Source organism: Ambystoma mexicanum (assembly GCF_040938575.1).
Source record: "Ambystoma mexicanum isolate Mex_15411 chromosome 12 unlocalized genomic scaffold, UKY_AmexF1_1 Mex_chr12_unloc.1, whole genome shotgun sequence".
Taxonomy (NCBI): domain Eukaryota; kingdom Metazoa; phylum Chordata; class Amphibia; order Caudata; family Ambystomatidae; genus Ambystoma; species Ambystoma mexicanum.
The window spans coordinates 3,537,301-3,549,917 of record NW_027182322.1 but is presented as its reverse complement, the minus strand read 5'-3'; the positions used below and the strand labels follow the sequence as shown (position 1 = coordinate 3,549,917).

At 46.2% G+C, this 12,617-nt stretch overlaps 2 non-coding genes across 2 annotated transcripts; both read right to left on the bottom strand.

The window, feature by feature from the left end:
* Positions 1-1,710: 1,710 nt before the first annotated feature.
* On the bottom strand, positions 1,711-1,782 carry TRNAH-GUG (transfer RNA histidin (anticodon GUG)). The gene has a single exon. It is a non-coding gene; the product is annotated as a tRNA-His (tRNA).
* A 9,336-nt stretch (positions 1,783-11,118) lies between these two features.
* On the bottom strand, positions 11,119-11,190 carry TRNAH-GUG (transfer RNA histidin (anticodon GUG)). Its single transcript has one exon. It is a non-coding gene; the product is annotated as a tRNA-His (tRNA).
* Between the last annotated feature and the right edge of the window lie 1,427 nt (positions 11,191-12,617).

Sequence of the window (12,617 nt, the reverse complement as noted above, 5' to 3'; positions counted from 1 at the left end):
ATGCATGTTCATGCCGCCTCGTTCTCTTGGCTTCATACAGGGATTTTATCTTCTCCCTGTCTCACCCTCATGCAGGGATGCATGACCAATGCTCCTTCCCTTCTCGCCCGCATACATGGATGCACGTTCATGTCTCCTCGTTCTCTCGGCTTCATACGGGGATTTTATCTCCTCCCTGTCTCACCCTCGGGAAGGGATGCATGACCAATGCTCCTTCCCGTCTCGCCCGCATACATGGATGCACGTACAGGCCTCCTCCTTCTCTCGGCTTCATACGGGGATCATATCTCCTCCCTGTCTCACCCTCATGAGGGGATGCATGACCAATGCTCCTTCCCTTCTCGCCTGCATACATGGATGCACGTTCACGCCTCCTCCTTCTCTCGGCTTCATACGGGGATCATATCTCCTCCCTGTCTCACCCTCATGCAGGGATGCATGACCAATGCTCCTTCCTGTCTCGCCCGCATACATGGATGCACGTTCACACCTCCTCCTTCTCTCGGCTTCATACGGGGATCATATCTCCTCCCTGTCTCACCCTCATGCAGGGATGCATGACCAATGCTCCTTCCCTTCTCGCCTGCATACATGGATGCACGTTCACGCCTCCTCCTTTTCTCGGCTTCATACGGGGATCATATCTCCTCAATGTCTCACCCTCACTTCCAACATGTGTAACTTCTTGTTCTCTTTGACGTCTGGGGCATGGGTGGCTACTGCACAGCTCTAGATGTCGCCCACCTGCAAGGTGCTATGGAAAGCACTTTTCCACATTGGACGTGCTATATTAACCCCCTCTCCCCAAATACAATAAAAATAAAGAAATATATGTGCTTCCATAATGTCTACCTTCTAATGTTTCATATGTGTAAGCACATTGTCCTCCTCCTGACCAAATTCTAAAACTATGTGCAAATTGTTCCTTCCATAAACTGTCACTTCCTTGGCCCTTTATTTATAATGACTGTTATACTCTCTCTCTTTCCGCCACAGTATAAAAATGCCTAGCACACCTCATGATTGGACTAAGAAATTCCTGTCATTTAGTTGGAAATGATTTTCCCATTATCCCCAAAAACTCCTCACTGTGTCTAAGAACGCTTTTTTTCACAGGACAATACAGATCAGATTGACTTGAAAGGTCCTTTCACGCGACTACAGAATGCCTCTCATTCCACTAAAAGATACGCCAGTGCCTACAATAGCCTAGGACTAGACTATGAGTCCCAATGTAGAAAGACCACAAGTCCACAGATATGCCTGTTTATTTAAACATCTGTATTATCATCAGCGTGTGACTGTAAAGGCGGGACCTCGCGCTCTCTGTAACGCGCTCCATTGGCAACATCAGTTAAATGTCGTTGGTTCAATCCCTCGCGGATGTTGTTTTTATTCCCATTTGTAACTGGGAAATACTGTCGCTGCAATACATATGTCTTAATCAAGCTAGTGGTTATTGACGTAAATGGCAGTGTTATAATGTTTCATGTACTGCAAATGTCACCACATAATGCGCTCTTAATTAGATTTGGTTGAAATACATTACAGTCACCCGATGAAAAAGTGTGCAAAGAGCATTAAAGAAACAAAAGGTTCATAACAGTAACAGGACATATCGAATTGTTTCAGTCCTCCACAGAGATTGCCAATGTATTAATGGAAATTCTAAAATATCTGCCCAACTGCCGTGACATTGCCTCACCGCAATGCCGTGACTCGGATTCGAACCGAGGTTGCTGCGGCCACAACGCAGAGTACTAACCACTATACGATCACGGCGAGCTACTTGGGCTGCTACAATGTGACGTTCCACCTCTATCATAAACTGTAATCCATCGGTGATGTCATGACTCATGTTTGAATTAAAGGTTGGTTGTGATGTTATCCATGACAATAAGTGGGCACCTGATCCCCAGTCACTTATTTAAGATCTCAATAATCAAGTCAGAATCCAAATGAAAGTCATCAAAGTGGAGCCAATTAGAAATAATATAGTTACACAAACCTGGCAATGGTGCGGCAGCCAGGGCCGATAATGGCCCGCCAGCCTGAGAGCAGGAAAGTGTGAGAGCAGTGATGGTCTTGTGAGAGTTTACAGCTGTTATTGACCCTGTCCCCTTCCATTGCAGAGTTTTCTCCCTATAAGAAGTGCAGAGGCTCCCTCCGGGGTGCTAATAGTAAATTTATTTTTTTGCGCAGGAGAAGTGCTCTTCACCAATTGCACGTGCCAAATCACCTGAAGGCCACCACCATAAAATTCAGGCATTCATGTTCATGCGTCCTCCATGTTATGTCCTTATAAAGGGATGCATGTTCATGATGACTCCATGTCACACCTGCATACAAGGATGCATGTTCATGCCGCCTCGTTCTCTTGGCTTCATACAGGGATTTTATCTTCTCCCTGTCTCACCCTCATGCAGGGATGCATGACCAATGCTCCTTCCCTTCTCGCCCGCATACATGGATGCACGTTCATGTCTCCTCGTTCTCTCGGCTTCATACGGGGATTTTATCTCCTCCCTGTCTCACCCTCGGGAAGGGATGCATGACCAATGCTCCTTCCCGTCTCGCCCGCATACATGGATGCACGTTCACGCCTCCTCCTTCTCTCGGCTTCATACGGGGATCATATCTCCTCCCTGTCTCACCCTCATGAGGGGATGCATGACCAATGCTCCTTCCCTTCTCGCCTGCATACATGGATGCACGTTCACGCCTCCTCCTTCTCTCGGCTTCATACGGGGATCATATCTCCTCCCTGTCTCACCCTCATGCAGGGATGCATGACCAATGCTCCTTCCTGTCTCGCCCGCATACATGGATGCACGTTCGTTCACACCTCCTCCTTCTCTCGGCTTCATACGGGGATCATATCTCCTCCCTGTCTCACCCTCATGCAGGGATGCATGACCAATGCTCCTTCCCTTCTCGCCTGCATACATGGATGCACGTTCACGCCTCCTCCTTTTCTCGGCTTCATACGGGGATCATATCTCCTCAATGTCTCACCCTCACTTCCAACATGTGTAACTTCTTGTTCTCTTTGACGTCTGGGGCATGGGTGGCTACTGCACAGCTCTAGATGTCGCCCACCTGCAAGGTGCTATGGAAAGCACTTTTCCACATTGGACGTGCTATATTAACCCCCTCTCCCCAAATACAATAAAAATAAAGAAATATATGTGTTTCCATAATGTCTACCTTCTAATGTTTCATATGTGTAAGCACATTGTCCTCCTCCTGACCAAATTCTAAAACTATGTGCAAATTGTTCCTTCCATAAACTGTCACTTCCTTGGCCCTTTATTTATAATGACTGTTATACTCTCTCTCTTTCCGCCACAGTATAAAAATGCCTAGCACACCTCATGATTGGACTAAGAAATTCCTGTCATTTAGTTGGAAATGATTTTCCCATTATCCCCAAAAACTCCTCACTGTGTCTAAGAACATTTTTTTTCACAGGACAATACAGATCAGATTGACTTGAAAGGTCCTTTCACGCGACTAAAAATTGCCTCTCATTCCACTAGAAGATACGCCAGTGCCTACAATAGCCTAGGACTAGACTATGAGTCCCAATGTAGAAAGACCACAAGTCCACAGATATGCCTGTTTATTTAAACATCTGTATTATCATCAGCGTGTGACTGTAAAGGCGGGACTTTGCGCTCTCTGTAACGCGCTCCATTGGCAACATCAGTTAAATGTCGTTGGTTCAATCCCTCGCGGATGTTGTTTTTATTCCCATTTGTAACTGGGAAATACTGTCGCTGCAATACATATGTCTTAATCAAGCTAGTGGTTATTGACGTAAATGGCAGTGTTATAATGTTTCATGTACTGCAAATGTCACCACATAATGCGCTCTTAATTAGATTTGGTTGAAATACATTACAGTCACCCGATGAAAAAGTGTGCAAAGAGCATTAAAGAAACAAAAGGTTCATAACAGTAACAGGACATATCGAATTGTTTCAGTCCTCCACAGAGATTGCCAATGTATTAATGGAAATTCTAAAATATCTGCCCAACTGCCGTGACATTGCCTCACCGCAATGCCGTGATTCGGATTCGAACCGAGGTTGCTGCGGCCACAACGCAGAGTACTAACCACTATACGATCACGGCGAGCTACTTGGGCTGCTACAATGTGACGTTCCACCTCTATCATAAGCTGTACTCCATCTGTGATGTCATGACTCATGTTTGAATTAAAGGTTGGTTGTGATGTTATCCATGAGAATAAGTGGACACCTGATCCCCAGTCACTTATTTAAGATCTCAATAATCAAGTCAGAATCCAAATGAAAGTCATCAAAGTGGAGCCAAATAGAAATAATATAGTTACACAAACCTGGCAATGGTGCGGCAGCCAGGGCTGATAATGGCCCGCCAGCCTGAGAGCAGGAAAGTGTGAGAGCAGTGATGGTCTTGTGAGAGTTTACAGCTGTTATTGAACCTGTCCCCTTCCATTGCAGAGTTTTCTCCCTATAAGAAGTGCAGAGGCTCCCTCCGGGGTGCTAATAGTAAATTTATTTTTTTGCGCAGGAGAAGTGCTCTTCACCAATTGCACGTGCCAAATCACCCGAAGGCCACCACCATAAAATTCAGGCATTCATGTTCATGCGTCCTCCATGTTATGTCCTTATAAAGGGATGCATGTTCATGATGACTCCATGTCACACCTGCATACAAGGATGCATGTTCATGCCGCCTCGTTCTCTTGGCTTCATACAGGGATTTTATCTCCTCCCTGTCTCACCCTCATGCAGGGATGCATGACCAATGCTCCTTCCCTTCTCGCCCGCATACATGGATGCACGTTCATGTCTCCTCGTTCTCTCGGCTTCATACGGGGATTTTATCTCCTCCCTGTCTCACCCTCGGGAAGGGATGCATGACCAATGCTCCTTCCCGTCTCGCCCGCATACATGGATGCACGTTCAATCCTCCTCCTTCTCTCGGCTTCATACGGGGATCATATCTCCTCCCTGTCTCACCCTCATGAGGGGATGCATGACCAATGCTCCTTCCCTTCTCGCCTGCATACATGGATGCACGTTCACACCTCCTCCTTCTCTCGGCTTCATACGGGGATCATATCTCCTCCCTGTCTCACCCTCATGCAGGGATGCATGACCAATGCTCCTTCCTGTCTCGCCCGCATACATGGATGCACGTTCACGCCTCCTCCTTCTCTCGGCTTCATACGGGGATCATATCTCCTCCCTGTCTCACCCTCATGCAGGGATGCATGACCAATGCTCCTTCCCTTCTCGCCTGCATACATGGATGCACGTTCACGCCTCCTCCTTTTCTCGGCTTCATACCGGGATCATATCTCCTCAATGCCTCACCCTCACTTCCAACATGTGTAACTTCTTGTTCTCTTTGACGTCTGGGCCATGGGTGGCTACTGCACAGCTCTAGATGTCGCCCACCTGCAAGGTGCTATGGAAAGCACTTTTCCACATTGGACGTGCTATATTAACCCCCTCTCCCCAAATACAATAAAAATAAAGAAATATATGTGCTTCCATAATGTCTACCTTCTAATGTTTCATATGTGTAAGCACATTGTCCTCCTCCTGACCAAATTCTAAAACTATGTGCAAATTGTTCCTTCCATAAACTGTCACTTCCTTGGCCCTTTATTTATAATGACTGTTATACTCTCTCTCTTTCCGCCACAGTATAAAAATGCCTAGCACACCTCATGATTGGACTAAGAAATTCCTGTCATTTAGTTGGAAATGATTTTCCCATTATCCCCAAAAACTCCTCACTGTGTCTAAGAACATTTTTTTTCACAGGACAATACAGATCAGATTGACTTGAAAGGTCCTTTCACGCGACTACAGAATGCCTCTCATTCCACTAGAAGATACGCCAGTGCCTACAATAGCCTAGGACTAGACTATGAGTCCCAATGTAGAAATACCACAAGTCCACAGATATGCCTGTTTATTTAAACATCTGTATTATCATCAGCGTGTGACTGTAAAGGCGGGACTTTGCGCTCTCTGTAACGCGCTCCATTGGCAACATCAGTTAAATGTCGTTGGTTCAATCCCTCGCGGATGTTGTTTTTATTCCCATTTGTAACTGGGAAATACTGTCGCTGCAATACATATGTCTTAATCAAGCTAGTGGTTATTGACGTAAATGGCAGTGTTATAATGTTTCATGTACTGCAAATGTCACCACATAATGCGCTCTTAATTAGATTTGGTTGAAATACATTACAGTCACCCGATGAAAAAGTGTGCAAAGAGCATTAAAGAAACAAAAGGTTCATAACAGTAACAGGACATATCGAATTGTTTCAGTCCTCCACAGAGATTGCCAATGTATTAATGGAAATTGTAAAATATCTGCCCAACTGCGGTGACATTGCCTCACCGCAATGCCGTGACTCGGATTCCAACCAAGGTTGCTGTGGCCACAACGCAGAGTACTAACCACTATACGATCACGGCGAGCTACTTGGGCTGCTACAATGTGTTGTTCCACCTCTATCATAAGCTGTACTCCATCTGTGATGTCATGACTCATGTTTGAATTAAAGGTTGGTTGTGATGTTATCCAGGAGAATAAGTGGACACCTGATCCCCAGTCACTTATTTAAGATCTCAATAATCAAGTCAGAATCCAAATGAAAGTCATCAAAGTGGAGCCAATTAGAAATAATATAGTTACACAAACCTGGCAATGGTGCGGCAGCCAGGGCCGAAAATGGCCCGCCAGCCTGAGAGCAGGAAAGTGTGAGAGCAGTGATGGTCTTGTGAGAGTTTACAGCTGTTATTGACCCTGTCCCCTTCCATTGCAGAGTTTTCTCCCTATAAGAAGTGCAGAGGCTCCCTCCGGGGTGCTAATAGTAAATTTATTTTTTTGCGCAGGAGAAGTGCTCTTCACCAATTGCACGCGCCAAATCACCCGAAGGCCACCACCATAAAATTCAGGCATTCATGTTCATGCGTCCTCCATGTTATGTCCTTATAAAGGGATGCATGTTCATGATGACTACATGTCACACCTGCATACAAGGATGCATGTTCATGCCGCCTCGTTCTCTTGGCTTCATACAGGGATTTTATCTCTTCCCTGTCTCACCCTCATGCAGGGATGCATGACCAATGCTCCTTCCCTTCTCGCCCGCATACATGGATGCACGTTCATGTCTCCTCGTTCTCTCGGCTTCATACGGGGATTTTATCTCCTCCCTGTCTCACCCTCGGGAAGGGATGCATGACCAATGCTCCTTCCCGTCTCGCCCGCATACATGGATGCACGTTCACGCCTCCTCCTTCTCTCGGCTTCATACGGGGATCATATCTCCTCCCTGTCTCACCCTCATGCAGGGATGCATGACCAATGCTCCTTCCTGTCTCGCCCGCATACATGGATGCACGTTCACGCCTCCTCCTTCTCTCGGCTTCATACGGGGATCATATCTCCTCCCTGTCTCACCCTCATGCAGGGATGCATGACCAATGCTCCTTCCTGTCTCGCCCGCATACATGGATGCACGTTCACGCCTCCTCCTTCTCTCGGCTTCATACGGGGATCATATCTCCTCCCTGTCTCACCCTCATGCAGGGATGCATGACCAATGTTCCTTCCCTTCTCACCTGCATACATGGATGCACGTTCACGCCTCCTCCTTTTCTCTGCTTCATAGGGGGATCATATCTCCTCAATGTCTCACCCTCACTTCCAACATGTGTAACTTCTTGTTCTCTTTGACGTCTGGGGCATGGGTGGCTACTGCACAGCTCTAGATGTCGCCCACCTGCAAAGTGCTATGGAAAGCACTTTTCCACATTGGACGTGCTATATTAACCCCCTCTCCCCAAATACAATAAAAATAAAGAAATATATGTGCTTCCATAATGTCTACCTTCTAATGTTTCATATGTGTAAGCACATTGTCCTCCTCCTGACCACATTCTAAAACTATGTGCAAATTGTTCCTTCCATAAACTGTCACTTCCTTGGCCCTTTATTTATAATGACTGTTATACTCTCTCTCTTTCCGCCACAGTATAAAAAAGCATAGCACACCTCATGATTGGACTAAGAAATTCCTGTCATTTAGTTGGAAATGATTTTCCCATTATCCCCAAAAACTCCTCACTGTGTCTAAGAACGCTTTTTTTCACAGGACAATACAGATCAGATTGACTTGAAAGGTCCTTTCACGCGACTACAGAATGCCTCTCATTCCACTAAAAGATACGCCAGTGCCTACAATAGCCTAGGACTAGACTATGAGTCCCAATGTAGAAAGACCACAAGTCCACAGATATGCCTGTTTATTTAAACATCTGTATTATCATCAGCGTGTGACTGTAAAGGCGGGACCTCGCGCTCTCTGTAACGCGCTCCATTGGCAACATCAGTTAAATGTCGTTGGTTCAATCCCTCGCGGATGTTGTTTTTATTCCCATTTGTAACTGGGAAATACTGTGGCTGCAATACATATGTGTTAATCAAGCTAGTGGTTATTGACGTAAATGGCAGTGTTATAATGTTTCATGTACTGCAAATGTCACCACATAATGCGCTCTTAATTAGATTTGGTTGAAATACATTACAGTCACCCGATGAAAAAGTGTGCAAAGAGCATTAAAGAAACAAAAGGTTCATAACAGTAACAGGACATATCGAATTGTTTCAGTCCTCCACAGAGATTGCCAATGTATTAATGGAAATTCTAAAATATCTGCCCAACTGCCGTGACATTGCCTCACCGCAATGCCGTGACTCGGATTCGAACCGAGTTTGCTGCGGCCACAACGCAGAGTACTAACCACTATACGATCACGGCGAGCTACTTGGGCTGCTACAATGTGACGTTCCACCTCTATCATAAGCTGTACTCCATCTGTGATGTCATGACTCATGTTTGAATTAAAGGTTGGTTGTGATGTTATCCATGAGAATAAGTGGACACCTGATCCCCAGTCACTTATTTAAGATCTCAATAATCAAGTCAGAATCCAAATGAAAGTCATCAAAGTGGAGCCAATTAGAAATAATATAGTTACACAAACCTGGCAATGGTGCGGCAGCCAGGGCCGATAATGGCCCGCCAGCCTGAGAGCAGGAAAGTGTGAGAGCAGTGATGGTCTTGTGAGAGTTTACAGCTGTTATTGACCCTGTCCCCTTCCATTGCAGAGTTTTCTCCCTATAAGAAGTGCAGAGGCTCCCTCCGGGGTGCTAATAGTAAATTTATTTTTTTGCGCAGGAGAAGTGCTCTTCACCAATTGCACGTGCCAAATCACCCGAAGGCCACCACCATAAAATTCAGGCATTCATGTTCATGCGTCCTCCATGTTATGTCCTTATAAAGGGATGCATGTTCATGATGACTCCATGTCACACCTGCATACAAGGATGCATGTTCATGCCGCCTCGTTCTCTTGGCTTCATACAGGGATTTTATCTTCTCCCTGTCTCACCCTCATGCAGGGATGCATGACCAATGCTCCTTCCCTTCTCGCCCGCATACATGGATGCACGTTCATGTCTCCTCGTTCTCTCGGCTTCATACGGGGATTTTATCTCCTCCCTGTCTCACCCTCGGGAAGGGATGCATGACCAATGCTCCTTCCCGTCTCGCCCGCATACATGGATGCACGTTCACGCCTCCTCCTTCTCTCGGCTTCATACGGGGATCATATCTCCTCCCTGTCTCACCCTCATGAGGGGATGCATGACCAATGCTCCTTCCCTTCTCGCCTGCATACATGGATGCACGTTCACGCCTCCTCCTTCTCTCGGCTTCATACGGGGATCATATCTCCTCCCTGTCTCACCCTCATGCAGGGATGCATGACCAATGCTCCTTCCTGTCTCGCCCGCATACATGGATGCACGTTCACACCTCCTCCTTCTCTCGGCTTCATACGGGGATCATATCTCCTCCCTGTCTCACCCTCATGCAGGGATGCATGACCAATGCTCCTTCCCTTCTCGCCTGCATACATGGATGCACGTTCACGCCTCCTCCTTTTCTCGGCTTCATATGGGGATCATATCTCCTCAATGTCTCACCCTCACTTCCAACATGTGTAACTTCTTGTTCTCTTTGACGTCTGGGGCATGGGTGGCTACTGCACAGCTCTAGATGTCGCCCACCTGCAAGGTGCTATGGAAAGCACTTTTCCACATTGGACGTGCTATATTAACCCCCTCTCCCCAAATACAATAAAAATAAAGAAATATATGTGCTTCCATAATGTCTACCTTCTAATGTTTCATATGTGTAAGCACATTGTCCTCCTCCTGACCAAATTCTAAAACTATGTGCAAATTGTTCCTTCCATAAACTGTCACTTCCTTGGCCCTTTATTTATAATGACTGTTATACTCTCTCTCTTTCCGCCACAGTATAAAAATGCCTAGCACACCTCATGATTGGACTAAGAAATTCCTGTCATTTAGTTGGAAATGATTTTCCCATTATCCCCAAAAACTCCTCACTGTGTCTAAGAACATTTTTTTTCACAGGACAATACAGATCAGATTGACTTGAAAGGTCCTTTCACGCGACTACAGAATGCCTCTCATTCCACTAGAAGATATGCCAGTGCCTACAATAGCCTAGGACTAGACTATGAGTCCCAATGTAGAAAGACCACAAGTCCACAGATATGCCTGTTTATTTAAACATCTGTATTATCATCAGCGTGTGACTGTAAAGGCGGGACTTTGCGCTCTCTGTAACGCGCTCCATTGGCAACATCAGTTAAATGTCGTTGGTTCAATCCCTCGCGGATGTTGTTTTTATTCCCATTTGTAACTGGGAAATACTGTCGCTGCAATACATATGTCTTAATCAAGCTAGTGGTTATTGACGTAAATGGCAGTGTTATAATGTTTCATGTACTGCAAATGTCACCACATAATGCGCTCTTAATTAGATTTGGTTGAAATACATTACAGTCACCCGATGAAAAAGTGTGCAAAGAGCATTAAAGAAACAAAAGGTTCATAACAGTAACAGGACATATCGAATTGTTTCAGTCCTCCACAGAGATTGCCAATGTATTAATGGAAATTCTAAAATATCTGCCCAACTGCCGTGATATTGCCTCACCGCAATGCCGTGACTCGGATTCGAACCGAGGTTGCTGCGGCCACAACGCAGAGTACTAACCACTATACGATCACAGCGAGCTACTTGGGCTGCTACAATGTGACGTTCCACCTCTATCATAAGCTGTACTCCATCTGTGATGTCATGACTCATGTTTGAATTAAAGGTTGGTTGTGATGTTATCCATGAGAATAAGTGGACACCTGATCCCCAGTCACTTATTTAAGATCTCAATAATCAAGTCAGAATCCAAATGAAAGTCATCAAAGTGGAGCCAATTAGAAATAATATAGTTACACAAACCTGGCAATGGTGCGGCAGCCAGGGCTGATAATGGCCCGCCAGCCTGAGAGCAGGAAAGTGTGAGAGCAGTGATGGTCTTGTGAGAGTTTACAGCTGTTATTGAACCTGTCCCCTTCCATTGCAGAGTTTTCTCCCTATAAGAAGTGCAGAGGCTCCCTCCGGGGTGCTAATAGTAAATTTATTTTTTTGCGCAGGAGAAGTGCTCTTTACCAATTGCACGTGCCAAATCACCCGAAGGCCACCACCATAAAATTCAGGCATTCATGTTCATGCGTCCTCCATGTTATGTCCTTATAAAGGGATGCATGTTCATGATGACTCCATGTCACACCTGCATACAAGGATGCATGTTCATGCCGCCTCGTTCTCTTGGCTTCATACAGGGATTTTATCTCCTCCCTGTCTCACCCTCATGCAGGGATGCATGACCAATGCTCCTTCCCTTCTCGCCCGCATACATGGATGCACGTTCATGTCTCCTCGTTCTCTCGGCTTCATACGGGGATTTTATCTCCTCCCTGTCTCACCCTCGGGAAGGGATGCATGACCAATGCTCCTTCCCGTCTCGCCCGCATACATGGATGCACGTTCACGCCTCCTCCTTCTCTCGGCTTCATACGGGGATCATATCTCCTCCCTGTCTCACCCTCATGAGGGGATGCATGACCAATGCTCCTTCCCTTCTCGCCTGCATACATGGATGCAAGTTCACGCCTCCTCCTTCTCTCGGCTTCATACGGGGATCATATCTCCTCCCTGTCTCACCCTCATGCAGGGATGCATGACCAATGCTCCTTCCTGTCTCGCCCGCATACATGGATGCACGTTCACGCCTCCTCCTTCTCTCGGCTTCATACGGGGATCATATCTCCTCCCTGTCTCACCCTCATGCAGGGATGCATGACCAATGTTCCTTCCCTTCTCACCTGCATACATGGATGCACGTTCACGCCTCCTCCTTTTCTCGGCTTCATAGGGGGATCATATCTCCTCAATGTCTCACCCTCACTTCCAACATGTGTAACTTCTTGTTCTCTTTGACGTCTGGGGCATGGGTGGCTACTGCACAGCTCTGGATGTCGCCCACCTGCAAGGTGCTATGGAAAGCACTTTTCCACATTGGACGTGCTATATTAACCCCCTCTCCCCAAATACAATAAAAATAAAGAAATATATGTGCTTCCATAATGTCTACCTTCTA